At 46.1% G+C, this 13,110-nt stretch overlaps 1 protein-coding gene across 1 annotated transcript in view; it reads right to left on the bottom strand.

Annotated features, from left to right (window-relative positions):
• The window catches only part of EDA (ectodysplasin A), a 191,856-nt gene that overhangs the window by 50,020 nt on the left and 128,726 nt on the right, over nt 1–13,110 (bottom strand). The window lies entirely within an intron of this gene.

Genomic DNA, 13,110 nt, shown 5'->3' with positions numbered 1-13,110 from the left:
TACACAGTGCAGAAAGCGGCACATTGGCACATCCAATGAAAATGAAAGGCATTGAATTTTAAAAAGTGATAAAATACTTGAGAACACCCTTAGTTACATTAGATAGGATTACAAAAAAATTAAGAGATAACCCTTTTTACTTCATCCCTTTGACAGCTGACTCCATGACCCTGTGGAGTCACTGCCCTCTTGACCTGCCTCTTGAGGTTGCACCCCCACCTCCATTCAACATGCTTCATGACTGCTGTTATTATCCAGCTCCTGCTTTTACTGAACTGCTGTCTCACAATAAATAGCTAGTTCTTGCTGGCTATCCACTGCCACACTTGCTTGACTGCTTACTCCACATCCATTCATTGCATGACTGTCTGCTAAAATAACTCACTGCTAACTGACCTGTCTCATCACATCTGGTTGATTGCCTATTGACGCTGCTATTGATTGACTGGGTTTCCATTTATTGATTCAACTGTTCAATTGCTCAGCTGTTTTCTAATCATGTCAGTCTGGTACTTTCCCACGGCTCTCACCACACTCCTCATCTGCAGCTACACTTCTCCTTTCCACAAACTCCTCTCCGTCCACTGACTTCATTTCCTCTTCCCTTTTACTCTCTCTCTCCTCCACAGGTCCCATCAGCCCACTGTACCTACTCCTCTTTCCCTCTTTATACTGATCCACAAAAATCTAGATCAGACATCCACAATCTCCTCTACCGATATCTATGCCCACCAACATCACCTTCCACACCATCAGCTGCCTCCCTCCTTCAGCTTGAAGCAGTACTTCTTCAACTTTCAAGGACTCCCAGGCCTACAATCCCAGCTGCCTGTTTACTACTTTTGACTCCCTCCCCAAACCCTCTCCACCTCCTGTCCCGCCTTCCCTCTTCACACAGGATCACGCCAGCTGCTTCAATGTAAAAAAACAAACAAAAACCAACTAAATATGACATCAACTCTCCCTTTACACTTCACCTCCACACTGAACTCTGGGTCACGGACCATGAGGCTGATCCCTTGTTTTTCTCCTTTAATCCCTCCACCTGCCCCAGTGACCCATTCCTCTCCCATCTCTTGATCTTCCTGATCTTCAATCTAATCCCTGTCCTCGCTCTTTTCATTAACATTGTACTCTCCTCTGGCTCCTTCCCCTCATGGTATAAACATACATTGATCTCTATCACTGTTGAGCCATACTCTTCTCAAAATCTTGTCATCTCCTTGGTTTTCATGACTCTAACCCAGGGATCAGCAACCTTTGGCCTGCGGCCCGCCAGGGTAAGCCCCCTGGAGGGCCACGCCAGTTTGTTTACCTGCCGCGTCTGCAGGTTCGGCCGATCACAGCTCCCACTGGCCACGGTTCGCCGTTCCAGGCCAATGGGGGATACAGGAAGCAGTGGCCAACACATCCCTCGGCCCGCGCTGCTTCCCACAGCCCCCATTGGCCTGGAGCAGCAAACCGCGGCCAGTGGGAGCTGCAATCGGCCGAACCTGTGGACGCGGCAGGTAAACAAATTGGCACGGCCCACCAGGGGGCTTACCCTGGTGGGCCGCCTGCCAAAGGTTGCCAATCCCTGCTCTAACCTTTCCTGGTTCTCCTCTTAACTCTCAGATTACTCCTTCAGTGTCTAGTTTGGTGGGTCTTCCTCCTCTCCTCCCTTTTTCAGTGGTGATCCCTTAAGGCTCTATTCTTGGCCCTCTCCTCTTCTCCTTCTATGCTATCTTTGGATGACCTCTTCTACCAACACGGCTGTAACTATCATCTTTATGCCGTTGAATCACAAATCTTCTTCTCTATTCTGGATCTTTCTCCCTCCATCCAAACAAAAATCTTAGCCTGTCTTTCTGAAATCTCCTTATGGATGTCAAGCTATCATCTGAAATTTAAAACAGATAAAACTGAGCTCCTGATCTGTCTCCCTAATCCACTCATCTTCCCCCTTTCTTTATTCATGGGGGGCAACACAACCATCCCCCTTGCTGCATAAGACCATAAGCTTGGTTTCATCTTTGACTTGGCCTGCTCCTTTGGCCCACACAAATGGGCAGTGTCTAAATCTTGCTGCTTCTTCTTTCACAGTACCTCCAAGATCTGACCTTTCCTCTGTGCCTGCTCTTGTTCAAATCCTGATCATTTCATGTCTTGAGTACTGTAATCTCATCTCTAGCATCAATGCTTGCAACCTCAAACCCCTACCCACAAATTCATTCAAAATACCACTTCTAAGATCATCTTCTTGGCATGTCACTCTGACTATGTCATGCCTCCAAATCCCTAAGCCATTTCAAACATGAACTTCTTATCCTTACTTTCAAAGTCCTCCACAGTTTAGCTCCTCCCTACCTATCCAATCTGTCATCTTACTACAAGTTTGATTCCTGCCTTTGCTGCACTAATGATGCCAGCCTCGACTGCCTGTTTCTCCAACAAGCCCTTTCAAAATCCGTAAAGCCATTGTCACACTTCAAGACAGCTGCACCTGTATTCCCCCTCTATTAGGGTTACCATATTTCAACACTGACACTCCACGGGGGCCCTGGCCCTGCCCCAACTCCACCCCTTCCCCACCCCTGGCCCCACCCCAACTCCACCCCGGCCCAGCCCCAACCCCTTCCCCAAAGTCCCTGCCCGCTCCTCTGAGACCCTGCATTCCCCCTCCTCCCTCCCGCTCTGATCTTGGCTGGGCGTTGCTAAGTGCTTCCCTGCTCCCCACTCGCCCTGCAGCCCCTGCACCCCCCCCGCCCCTGAAGCCTCTGCGCCCCCCGCCTGCCCTGCCCCTGCACCCCCCTGCCCCTGCAGCCTGTGACCCCTGCTCCCCACTCGCCCTGCAGCCCCTGCTCCCCACTCGCCCTGCAGCCCCTGCACCCCCCGCCCCTGCAGCCCCTGCACCCCCCCGTCCCTGTAGCCCCTGCACCCCCCCGCCCCTGCAGCCTCTGTGACCCCTGCTCCCCACTCGCCCTGCAGCCCCTGCCGCCCCCTGCCCCTGCAGCCTCTATGCCCCTGCCTGCCCTGCTCCCCACTCGCCCTGCAGCCCCTGCACCCCCCCCGCCTGCCCTGCCCCTGCAGCCTCTATGCCTCCGCCTGCCCTGCTCCCCCGGCAGCCTCTGCCTGGTGGGGGCTTCAGACGCTCAGCGGCATGGGTCCCTGCAGCCCCGGCCGCAGCTTCCTTCCTGCTGCCGAGCACGTTCCCCGGCCTGTCTGTCCCCGCCGGAAACAGCTCCCGCGGCGCCGGGTTCCGAGCTGCGCGGGGCAGCGGGGCCACAGGAAGGGTCCCCCAGTGGCCGGGGGGTCCTCGCCCGTGAGGGAAGCCCGAGGCCCCCCCCCCCCGAGCATTGTAGCCGGGGCGGCTGGGCTGCGCTGCGGACCCGGCGGATCGTGCTGGGGCCGGACAGACCCTGGCTTATGCCTCCCTATTTCCCCGGACGTGTCCGGCTCTTTGGAAATTCCCCCCGGACGGGGATTTGAGCACCAAAAAGCCGGACATGTCCGGGGAAATCCGGACGTATGGTAACCCTACCCTCTATGGTTAAGGAAGAGCAATCTAGGCAAAGCCAGGCTGCCTCCTAAAGTAGTTTTCTGAGCATACTGCTATAATAGCCATATTCGAGTTATGACTTCCTTAAAAAGTTAGCATTTTTGTATATCTAAAACATTAAGGGCCTGATTCATCTCAGTGCTACATCACATTTACGCCTTAGCAATTACACCAACATAAAACTGCAGTAATGTTGTGGTGAATTAGGCCATACATTTTTGAGTAGTTGTAATTCGAAAGTGTCAAGACAACAAACATTCTCTTTTAACGTAAATGTAAGCAAGATAAGTTTCAAATAAAAGAGAGGCTTGAGGTTATTTTTCTGTGAAGGTATTTAGAATGAAGTCTTTTATAAGATTTTGAACGAAAACCCTGTTACCAGCTTAACTATAGAGCCACTGTTGCTGACTCAATAATTACATTAGACTGAATTCTGGAAAAGAAAAAAAAAAAGAAAAAAAAAATCTTGGCTCTGTTCACATGCAGCCAACCCCAGCCAAGTTCCTTGGGTTCACATGAGAACCTGCAGCCTTTCCTATTTAGTTTGCTGCACTATTACTGGATATGGAGGACGGCAAGATGTGTCTCATATGTAGCCCTTTGTTTTCCTTCAGGCATTTAGGTGGGGATCCAAATAGTGCTCTTTGCTACAGAGCTGACAGACAACATCACTATTTCTACTATATACAGGCTAATATATCTAAATCAAGAATCCAGAGGATTTTTGGGGGCTTGTTGGTTGGAGCCACAGGGGTTATTTTCTTTATATACCACTGCTCCTTATTGCTTACTTTATCAATACCATACATTTAAATTCAACAATTTAAAGAGTAGTATTACAGCTGTGTTTTTGTTTTGTTTATTTTATTCAGCTGTTGCTTAAAACAAAACATTCTGACATTTTAAGTCATAACCCATGAAGATAAACAGACATATGTCATGAATTCCAGAATAAATGATTCCCAAGTGATTCCTCAGCAAGAATCTGACCAAGTGTCCTAAAGGTTCTGCTACATCTACAACGTTCATTGGAGGAATGTTTTAAACATCAACTCCCCACTACAGTCACCCATATGAAATTAAGGACAGGTGTGAGGTAGTGTGCTCTCAAGTTTACCTCATATCTGCTAGAAACCTACATGTTTGTGTTTTCCCTGCCACGTACACTTTTATCCACTTATTGTAAATTTGTAGAAATATTAGACAGGTATATTGTCAGATAAATAATCTGATTAATTACATTCATGCATGCACATGCATACCCACATAATAGATCTAGGCTAAAAGCTTTACTGTATCATTTCCATCTCTTCTGTCTATGAATCTACAAAAGGGGCTGCTGTAAAGTAAAAAGGCCTGCTCTGTACCTTTAGTGGCTGGGATCTTTGCAATATTCACTGTCTTACAGCCCTTGGAAGTGAAACAATACTTTGATGAACTTTTTTGTGTGTGTGTGTCTCAGTTTACCTGTTTATGCTGTTTCAAACCAGATTAACACAGGGTTGTGGGTAGGTATATTAATGAGAGCAAGTATGAGAGTAATAACCACAATGTACAGCAAAATTAACAAATTCCCATGTAAATATAGAATATCTTGCAATTAAAAAAATCTGCATAACTTCCCACTGGTCCTGTTCTTCAGCTCTGTGAAATCCTAAACTGCTTTCACGGTGTATAGCATACCTAGTCTATAATATAACTGCCTGATTGCTTTTACACAAGGGCATACAAGTCAGGGTTCAATACAGCTGCAGTAATCTGACCACCAGAGGGTGCCAACTGATGGAACTATGTGGCTAAAATGATTGAACGGTCACAGCATATTCATTGAAATGAGAGCTCAGCAGTGAATACTCTAATATGTATTTCTAATAAGACAGACAATTGAGTCTTACTCCAGCAGTGGAGAAGTCATGAACTACTAGTTTAGTTTAGTATTCACGGTGGTGTGAACATGGCAAGAGCTTCATTATGAGTATGCAGTTCAGATGCAGTCACATCTGTGCTGTTGTAATGTTTGTACACTACTCATCAGTACTGGCCATGTTTCTCAAAAATAAGTACCGATTTTTGGTGCCTCAACTTTAGGTGCCCAATTTGAGGCATCTTGAAAGGTCCTGATTTTCAGAAAGGGTTAAGCACCCATCCTCTGAAAATCAGGGCCCTCTGCAAGGTGTCCCAACTCAGGCATTCAGAAACCGAAGCACCTGAAATCACTAATCACTTCTGAAAATCTTACCCAAAGACATCACAGGCTTCTTGCTCCTGTACTTTCCCCACTGTAATTACTGAAAGCCTCTCACAACATGCTCAATGCTATACAAGACACAAATTGAAGTTGCCCTCCCCTGAAGAGTTTACTATCTAATATACATACAAAGAAGACAAGTTGCTCTCTGAGAATATTACAAGAGGAATAACTTGGATTCGGCTTTTTGAAGAGTGGGGGCTAGGCCTATGACTCAATTCTTGTAGTCAATAGAGAAGGAAGAAAACTTTTTGAGCAGTTTGAACAAGGAGAGGGTGTAGGCTCGGTGAATTAGGACAAGGGCTTTGAAGATAAAATTCAGGCTCCAACCAAGTGGTACATTTACAAACAAATGGAGTATTATTTAGTTGCCACATTCAAAAATCTGCTGACATCAGGATTGTCAACTGATTCTCAAAAAAATCACATAAGTACCATATTAATCATCGCAAACTTGTGCCAAGTCTCACATTCAAGTTTTTCCTGGAGGTACAGGTGGATTTCTGTGGTTAATCTTACACACCAGTGTTTGAATCTCAATACACATCATTGAACAGATTATGGCTATGTATTTCTTTTTGGAGCCCACACAAGCATGTTTCTTTGTTATTTGTATACCTTGCATCTCGAGATCTTCCTTTCAGCTGATACACCCCCAAACTCAAACTCACTTGGGATGGATCTGGAGGCAGCACCTAACTACTACAATGACTGGTGCATTATAACACTTTAAAATAGTGCAAATGAGGTTTCTATCTAATCTCTCAATGAACCAGGCTGTCCAAAGCCAGTGTGAGGCCAGGTCTACACTACCGCGGTAGTTAGACGGCTGGCAATCAAACTTCCGGGTTCGATTTATCGCGTCTGGTCTGGACGCGATAAATCGATCCCGGAAGTGCTTGCCGTCGACTGCAGTACTCCAGCTCGGCGAGAGGAGTACCGCGGAGTCGACGGGGAGCCTGCCTGCCGCGTGTGGACCGCGTCTGAACCGCGGTAAGTTCGAACTAAGGTATGTCGACTTCAGCTACGTTATTCACGTAGCTGAAGTTGCGTACCTTAGTTCGAATTTGGGGGTTAGTGTAGACCAGGCCTGATATCAGAATTACGGATATCCACCACTTAAGGAGGGAGTTAGCACTGTGGACACTAATCTCACCACCTTTGTTTTAGCTATTTGATACTGTTTTAAGATAGCTGACTCCAAAATCCCTGGATTAAGATGTTCAGAGCCCTACTATCAGGCTGGCATCTCTGGTTGCCACAACTCTTTAGGGCTTGGAAGTGTTTCCTTGACACTACACACTGTTTGGATTTCCACCAGTCCAGATCTCTCTTCAGCACTCAGAGCAATAGCTTCCTGGTACATGTTTTCCTGAGATGTGTTCCAACAAGAATCATTGAAGGTACCTTACCCTCACAGAAGAACGTCTGTGTAAGAGACTCATGCAAAGGAGTTTGAGCAGAGAGCATACTGAAGATTTCTTTATGGTCTGTGCCTGAAAAACTTATTTTCTTTTAAGGAATGTTCCTGGGGCAGGTAGCTCTGGCCCTTGTGAGCATCCATCATCAGTCTCAGATGAATCAGGAACTGAGAAGATGGGTAATCTGCTCTTTTTGTAATTGATCACAAAACCATGAATGAACTGTTCGTGGATGTTTTTGGCAGTTCTTACTCCATTATGAAACTCACCTCAATGAAGATGTTGTTTAAATAGGGGAACAGATGTATGCCTATGGTTCAGAGCAGGGGTCTCAAACACGCGGCCCGCGGGGCTCTCGCATGTGGCCCGCCAAGCGCCCCCCCCCCCCGCCCCTCTGCCTACCGGCGGGATTGCCCCCTGTGGCGTTGCGAGCCCTGCGCCGCTCTTTGAAACAGCTGGCAGCACACCCCTTTGGGCCGGGCAGGGGGAGGGGGAAGGAGGCAGAGGGCTCCTGCATTGCCTCCTTCCAGGCATCGCCCCCCGCAGCTCCCATTGGCCGGGAACAGGGAACCGCGGCCAATGGGAGCTTCGTGGGAGGTACCTAGAGGAGGGGCAAGAGCAGCACACGCATGGAACCCTGAGCCCCTCCCCCTCCCCCAGAGGCTGCAGGGACACGGTTCCATCTGCTTCCTGGAGCAGAGTGGCGCGGGGCCGGGGGCCAGGGCAGGCAGGCAGGCAGGCAGGGAGCCTGCCCTGGCCCCGGTGCGCGCCACTGCCACCCCGGAACCGCTCTAGGTAAGCGGTGCCGGGCTGGAGCTCGCACCCTGAACCCCTCCTGCACCCCAACTCCCTGCCCTGAGCCCCCTGCCACATCCCACACCCCTCCTGCACCCCAACCCCCTGCCCTGAGCCCCCTGCCACATCCCACACCCCTCCTGCACTCCCTGCCCTGAGCCACCTGCTGCACCCTGACCCCCTACCGCACCCCTCATCCTCTTGCACTCCACACACCAACTCCCTGCCCTGAGCCCCCTGCCGCACCCTGCACACCTCCTGCACCTCAACTCCCTGTCCTGAGCCCCCTGCCACATCCCACACTCCTCCTGCACTCCCTGCCCTGAGCCACCTGCTGCACCCTGCACCCCGACCCCCTGCCGCACCCCTCACCCTCTTGCACCCCACACACCAACTCCCTGCCCTGAGCCCCCGCCACACCCTGCACCCTTTCTGCACCCCCTGGGGGCAGCGTTGGGGTGGGGACTTCGGGGTAGGGGTTGGAATGGGGCAGAGAAGGGGTAGGGCAGGGGTGGGGCTTAATGGAAAGGGTGGAGTGGGGGCAGGGCCAGAGGCAGCGAGGGGGGGGGTGTCAGTGATGCGGCCCTCGGGTCAATGCACTAGTCCTCATGTGGCCCTCGTGGTCATTTGAGTTTGAGACCCCTGGTCCAGAGTGTTACCTGCATGACCTGCATTTTTGTGAATGTATTTGCCGTAGAAGAGAGCTCAAACTGTAAGGCTTTGTACAACAGCGCAAACTAACTGTAACAGAAACACGTACCACCTATGTGAATGGCAAAAGAGGATGTTTAAGCAGGCTTTGAACTCCTACATACCAATGTCATAAGCATCCCTGGCAAAAGTGCCACTGAGAGGTTTCATATATTTGAACAGCACCTTCATGTGAGAGGTTTCATATATTTGAACAGCACCTTCAGGTCTAATACTACTCTCTGGTTCTTCCATTTTCTTGGGAACCACACAGAAGTTTAAGTACTCTCTGGTGAATCTCCTCTGTGCTAATATCCAGGAAATGTTCTCTTTATTTATTCGTTGCTCATCATCAAGGCTTCTATTACCCTTAATACGTCTCTGTTTCTGAGAATTCCTGGACTTTGGGGAATTTCAGGTGGCTAACACCAGGGGTGCTGGAACACCAAACTGTAAAACATGTATTTAATGGAAACCACTTCAAGTCAGGGGATGTTGCAGCATTCCTCACACCTCTTGTTCCAGCACCTATGGCTAACACAAAGGAATTTATTGATCTATGCCTCCTGAGTCAGATGGATGTCTCTCTTAAAAAGGAGAGGAAGTGAGCAAGAAAAGTTGCTATTGTAAGATTTACATAAAAACCCACATCATCATTATATAAAGAAGAAATAACAGACAGGCAATAGATTAAGGAAGCTTGGGGGCAAAATAGCTTTGCAATGCATAACCACAGAAAAGAATGAGTTCTGAGTACAACTTGCTTCTCAGGATGGGAACATCCTGAAGGTATTTCTTTCTAAGAGGCAAAAAAGGGAAGGAAGGAGGCAGAATAAAAAAAGAGCAAATTCATACTATGACTTCTGAGTACACCTCTACCTCGATATAACGCGGCCCGATAGAACATGAATTCGGATAGAACGCAGTAAAGCAGCACTCCAGGGGGCGGGGCTGCGCACTCTGGCAGATCAAAGTAAGTTCGATATAACGCGGTTTCACCTATAACGCGGTAAGATTTTTTGGCTCCCGAGGACAGAGTTATATCGGGGTAGAGGTGTATCTGAGAGCTGTCTGTAGAACAAACCATTTCATGACAAGAGAGACAATACCAACAACACTGCTCCCATTTGTAAATTCCGACCATTATTAGAGAGGCAAACCCATACAAACTGGCATATTATTTTCAAGATGTCAGGTAAAGCTACTGATGCTAATCCAGCTTCTGGTATCCCAACAGGAGAGGTTTGCGATCTTCATGTTAACAAAAGCTACCTGCTCCAGTGAAATCAACACCAATCAGACCCCATAAAGAGCTCTCTTCAGCAAGAAGGTTGCCAAAGTATTAGGAGGAAAAGCATTAGCTGTTCTTAAATTGACATCTGCTGAGCATCTTCCCATCCTCCCTGCCTCAGAATAGAGAGTAGGCCAACAACCACTCTGTTTCTCACCAAATTTAATATGAAAAATCTAGGAAGGGAAAACGAAACCAGGAAACCAGTATTGCAGGGATCTAACTGGGCATGGAGATGAAAGCATAATGAGCTGTAGTTTTTAAAAAGTGGTGTTTTTTTTTTTTTTTTAAAGGACCTAATGACATCTGCTTTGTAAGACATTATGTCTGTCACTATTTATAACATCAACCCCTCCAAAGGGCAAGAGCACGGAATTGTCTCCCGTAGTTTCAACCATGCTGCTCCCATATTTTGGCTTTGCTAGCATGGAGCCAGCAGTATTTTTACTGTTGCTCTGGGAATAGAGATCTAACATTTCAAACACAGTTTATGTAAAAGTGGACTAACTTCACATTCTTTGTTTTTTGTTTTTTTTTTTAAAAGCACAACTGTTGCTAATTACCAGTCCCAGAATGATTTGTTAATCTGGGAGCTACAGCGGTACTACAAAAGAATAAACATACCAAAACAAAAAGGAGACAAAAAAGGGAGGGGGAATCTGTGGATTAAAACAAAATTAACTGGCAAGTGGAGTGAATAGTAAGAAGATTACTGTATTATAGAGCATATAATAATGTAGAAATAAATAGGAACCTAAGAAGCTGAATAGTAACAGAATAAGTCTGCTTCTTCAAGAAGAGAACTGAAATAGTAAAAACCCTTAAAGAGCTGAGCAAAAAAAAAAAAAAAAAAAAAAAATTAACCATATAGGCCCCAACTGCAGTCAAGGAGCACTTTGGGAAACTTAGGGTGAGTGGCTTGTTTGCATGAGTGGCTTTAAACCACTTTTGCATTCCCCCGTCTCCATTTTCTGTGTTGGGATAGACAGCAGTCATAAGTGTTCTCTAACTTATTGGGGCTGCCCATGTCACAAATGGCTATTCTAAGAGCTAGGGAAGCTGGCCACATGGAGGAGGGAGGGGGAAGAAGAAAAGGGCCTTGCAGTACAGGAGCCCATATAGGGCACACCTATACTGGGGGATTTCTGGGGGCCTGCTAAATTGGCTTTAGGATACTCACAGGGGAGAGAAACCCCTTTTTAAGATAATGTGATTGTAAAAATGACAAAAATGCATAGCAGGGCTGAAGGGATGGTGTAGTATTCAAAGTAATTGAAATCATGTTTTGAAACTCACTAAATTTCAAGTTGACAGTATCCCTCTGTTTCCATTAATTCTTCCTGGTGTTCTCCAGCAGGTAGTAGATGTGCACCTGCTGGGACACCTTATTTCATGTGGTGCTCTACAGACCCCTTTGTGAGCTGGACAATTGGCTTCCATCCTCTCTTCCTCTTTTGGGTACTGAGGCTTGGGTGGGGTGGGAGAGGAACAGTCCTCCACACTCACTCAAGCAAAGGGACCACAATTGAGCTTGGTCCTTCTGTGGACAGCACAAATGGGAATGATGGGTTGAAAAGGACCTCACTTCCGCTTACCACTATATCTATGTAAGAACTAGGCACAATCTGGCTCTGTGTGTGCAACAGTTTTTAGAAGATCTGTTTAAGGATCTGGTCTCCCATGTTTCCTTTCCAGAGAGCCCAGCATGAAAGCTTATATATCATCTATCCCAGCCTTTCTAAAAGCCAAAAATATCCACTTTAGGAGGAAGACAGGGAAGATTCTGTGATTCTTACTGTACTTTTGTAATCTCTTACCCATACCCCATACTTCCTGGCCAGAAATAAAGACTTGGGAGCAGAGTAAGGTCTTTGGGACAAGAACTGTATCTTCTTTTGTATTTCTATGGCATAGAACACATTGTAGGTGCTACTGGAAACAGATAAATAATACATCCAGTTTAATAATAGACTGGATGGAACATGATAGCATCAGTTAAGTACTGTTTTCCACACTTTTGAGTATCTTTGCTTTTTATTGCTTGTGTGGATCTACTTGAATGTTTAAAATTAATTCCTCACTAATGTTAAAGACCCCTTCAGAGAATACATCTCTTTCCTTTTGGGCTTCTGTAGTTTATCTTCTTTAATTTTTAAGAGATGCTTTAGAGATCAGATGTTTCAAACACGGTTTATTTAAACAAGAACTAATTTAACATTCTTTATGGTTTCCTTGTATTGTACAACTCTCCCTTCATTAAACTAATGCAGAAGCCAATGTTACAGAAAATATGGCATCCTTCCTTTGTGATTCACTGGACACTTCTCTGACTCTTAAAAAAACAAAATACTTTGCACAAGACTAAAATTAATCTTATAAATTAGACAGAGAAAAGACCTATTTTATTTGTTAGGCAGCAACAATGTGCTCATTGTTACACATGTCAAACATAAAGACTCGATCTTGAAGAATTTATAGTCTAAAAATTGTATCACTCAAAAAACTGCTCTATTAGAATCTGGACATGGATGTCCTCTGTGGCCTTGGGCAAATCTTCTAACTTCTCTGTCTTAGCTTCCCCATTTGTAAAATGAGGATAATATTTACCTATGACTCAGTGGTACGAGTATGAAATCATTAAATGTTTGTAAAGCACTTATCAGTGATAAATATTATCTAGTTCATTCAATGAAAGATTGTTTCCTAATTTTGTTCTTCATTACTTTGACCAATCCAGTTTTAGGTAAATCAAAACACAGGACTTCCATTTTCCTCATGAAATTTCATTTCCCTCAAATGGCAACAGGAAAAAGACAACACATGAACCTAGCGAACACCTACATGCTTCTCATCTTACAGGTACTAGTCTTATCTGTTGTACTGTGCTCACCCACAGCAACACCCAGGGTACTCAAGCTAAATCAGGACACTTTTATATAATTAAGAACATGTGCTCCTGACACAATTTTTCCTTTTAAAAAAAACCTTGAATTCCTATAATGCATACTCAGCTTCTCCCATGCCATTAATTATGTATGTGCAATCATTTATAAAACACAGTCTCAAGGGGCAACTTATCGAAAGAACAAATTACAACTTGTGGCTCTGGAAATTTTGTATGAAAGAG

The sequence above is a fragment of the Emys orbicularis genome, chromosome 9 (assembly GCF_028017835.1).
Source record: "Emys orbicularis isolate rEmyOrb1 chromosome 9, rEmyOrb1.hap1, whole genome shotgun sequence".
Classification (NCBI taxonomy): Eukaryota; Metazoa; Chordata; order Testudines; family Emydidae; genus Emys; species Emys orbicularis.
The sequence above is the reverse complement of the archived record's forward strand: the minus strand, read 5'-3'. Positions and strand labels throughout refer to the sequence as shown.